At 37.6% G+C, this 3,156-nt stretch overlaps 1 long non-coding RNA gene across 1 annotated transcript; it reads left to right on the forward strand.

The window, feature by feature from the left end:
* Nucleotides 1-328: 328 nt before the first annotated feature.
* LOC306652266 lies at nucleotides 329-1,130 on the forward strand. The gene is made up of 2 exons (XR_013761341.1): nucleotides 329-629; nucleotides 731-1,130. It is a non-coding gene; the product is annotated as an uncharacterized lncRNA (long non-coding RNA).
* The last annotated feature ends 2,026 nt before the right edge of the window (nucleotides 1,131-3,156 follow it).

Genomic DNA, 3,156 nt, shown 5'->3' on the forward strand with positions numbered 1-3,156 from the left:
ACTATTAAACTGTTGGAGTTTGAATCTGGAAAGTGCCCCAAAGTTTACTGTTTGAAGGCTTGTTTCCCAGTGCAGGAATGTTCAGAGTTGGGACTTTTAGGAAGAGATTGGATCATGATGGATATATAACCTCATCGATATATTAATCCGTTGGTAGCTGAATGTACTGCTGGGAGGTGGTGGAAACAGTTTTCAAGTGTAGCATGGTTGAAGCAAGTACATCACTAGAGGTGTGCTCCTGAGGACTATATTTCATCGCAAGTTCCTCCTCTCTCTTTCCACCTCTATAGCCCTCTCCCTCTCTTTCTCTCTCTCTGTTTTAGCTACTGTGCATGGAGAAGCTTTCCTCTGTTGTACATTTCCATCATGAGGTTCTTCCTCACATCCGGTCCAAAGCAAGGGAGTCTGCTATCATGAAGAGAAACCTCTGAAATCTTTTTTCTTCTAAATTGTTCTAAAGCATTTTTGTCACAACATCAAAAAGCTGACGAACACAAAAATATCTGAAGACAATGCTTCATAGGTCTTTCATATTCATGCAAGTCTTATACAGAAATCACAGGATGTTTTTAAGATTATGCTTTTAATTAATTGTGTTTATATGACAAACAGCCTTAAAAAAGAATCAGGTGAGGGCTGGGGAGATAGCTCAGTTGTTAGAGTGCTTGCCTTGCAAGCACAAGGACCTGGGTTCAATCCCCAGCACCGCCAATTAAAAAAAAAGAATCAGGTGGTCTTCTAACAAACAAAGGGGAGACATGCTAATTGTCCAGTAAAATATAGATTACAATAATGACCAGATTTATTCTTCTAAAAAGAAAGACACTGCACATATTGGAACCAATCTGCTCCTTCCCTCTTTGCTCCTCTATTACTTGTGGGCAATGGGAACTGATTCCATTATGCTGATTTTATGCTTCTTTCCATGCTATGAGGAATAACAAAGTTTTTTCCAGCATTTATGAAACTGTGGGAGACTTAATAATTCTTGACTGGTGAAATAAAGCATCAACAAAATGAAATAGCAGTGTTTAATAATGAGAATGAGTGTTTTGTAAAATTTATTTTAAAGTGTTTATACTGATATGTGTTGGAGAGAAAATCTTTTACAATCTATGAGTAAAAAATAATATGCTTTCTGTATTTGCTTTCCATTGCTGTGCCAAAACACTGGAGTAATCAACTTATAAGGAGGAATGCTTTACTTTGGCTCATAATTTTAGAAGTTTCTATCCATGGTGTTATAATTTGGATTTGAAATATCCCCCAGAAAACTCATGTCTCAGGGAATGCAGCAATGTTCAGAGGTGAAAAATAATGGATTTTGAGAGCTGTAACCTCATTCGTTGATTAACTCATTGGTGGATTAATGATTCTAATGGGATACTGGATGGTAACTGTATGGAGATGGGGTGTGACTAGTAAGTCATAGGGGGGCATGTCCTTGGACTATATCTTGCCTCTGGCTCATCTCTCTATATATATCTATCTCTGATTTTCAACTGTTAAAATTTGTTCAACTGATTTCCTTTTTTTTTTTTTTTTTTTACACCTTTCTGTCATAATGTTTCTACCTTTTCTGAGGTCCAGGGCAGTGGAGTCTGCCACCCATGGAATGAGACCTCTGAAATCATGAGACTTTTCTCCTCTAAGTTGTTATTGTCAGGTGTTGGTCATGGGAATGAAAAGCTAACTAAAACACAGTCTCTAGGTTCCAGTGTTTTGGGCCAGCAGAGAGGCCCAAATAGAATATCATGTTAGGGAGTAGCATGTTTTCAGCATAATGGAGTCAGTTTCTATTGCACTCAAGCCACTGACCCCATGGTAGCCAGAAAGTAGAGAGAGGGACTGAGGTTCCAAAATCCCCTTCAAGGGCATACCCTCAATGATTGGATCCTTCCACTAGGCCCCAGATTCTAAAGTTCTGTCTCCCAATAGTGGCACAGACTGGAGACCAAGACTTTACACATGGTTTTGTGAAATATTTAAAATCCAGATTATAAACAATTTTCTAATAAATGTCAGGAGCAATAAATTATCATACCTTATGAATAATGAAACATAGATGGATGATAACTTCTATGATATTGGTTTCTCTTTTATCAGAGTCAGGGAACAAATATTTTTCACATGTACATGCTATGATGAAATTTTACCAGAAGAATTCATTCATATTTTAAGTATAATTTTGATGTATGATGACTGTGGTATAAAGTCATGAATTCAATGATGTCAGAAGATGAAAATATTAAAATTCCAAATCATTGTCATTCAACTCACTCAAGAACTTCCTATTTTTTATGTCAACTTTTCAGAAGTTTTGCCTTTCCCAGGATTCTTTTTTTTTTTTTCAAAGATTTTTTTTTTTTAATTTTCATCCCAAGGATTTAATCCAAGAGTGCTTAACCATTGAGCAACATTCCCCCCTCTTATTTTTTTTCTCTCTTTTTTTTTATTGTAAACAAATGGGATACATGTTGTTTCTCTGTTTGTACATGGCGTAAAGGCATACCATTTGTGTAATCATAAATTTACATAGAGTAATGTTGTTTGATTCATTCTGTTATTTTTCCCTTCCCCCACCCCTCCCACCCCTCTTTACCTTTTATACAGTACTTCCTTCCTCCATACTTGCCCCCCTCCCTAACCCTAACTCTAACCCTAACACTAACCCTTCCCTCCCCCACATTATGTGTCATCCTCCACTTATTACCGATATCATTCGTCCTTTGGTTTTTTGAGATTGGCTTATCTCACTTAGCATGATATTCTCCAATTTCATCCATTTACCTGCAAATGCCATAATTTTACCATTCTTTATGGCTGAGTAATATTCCATTGTATATATATACCACAGTTTCTTTATCCACTCATCAATTGAAGGGCATCTAGGTTGGTTCCACAGACTGGCTATTGTGAATTGAGCAGCTATGACCATTGATGTGGCTGTATCTCTGTAGTATGCTGATTTTAAGTCCTTTGGGTATAGGCCAAGGAGTGGGATAGCTGGGTCAAATGGCGGGTCCATTCCAAGTTTTCTAAGGAATCTCCACACTGCTTTCCAGAGTGGCTGCACTAATTTGCAGCCCCACCAGCAATGTATGAGTGTACCTTTCTCCCCACATCCTCACCAACACCTGTTGTTGCTCGTATTCT

Source organism: Sciurus vulgaris, assembly GCF_902686455.1.
Source record: "Sciurus vulgaris genome assembly, contig: HiC_scaffold_163_arrow_ctg1, whole genome shotgun sequence".
NCBI classification, from domain to species: Eukaryota; Metazoa; Chordata; class Mammalia; order Rodentia; family Sciuridae; genus Sciurus; species Sciurus vulgaris.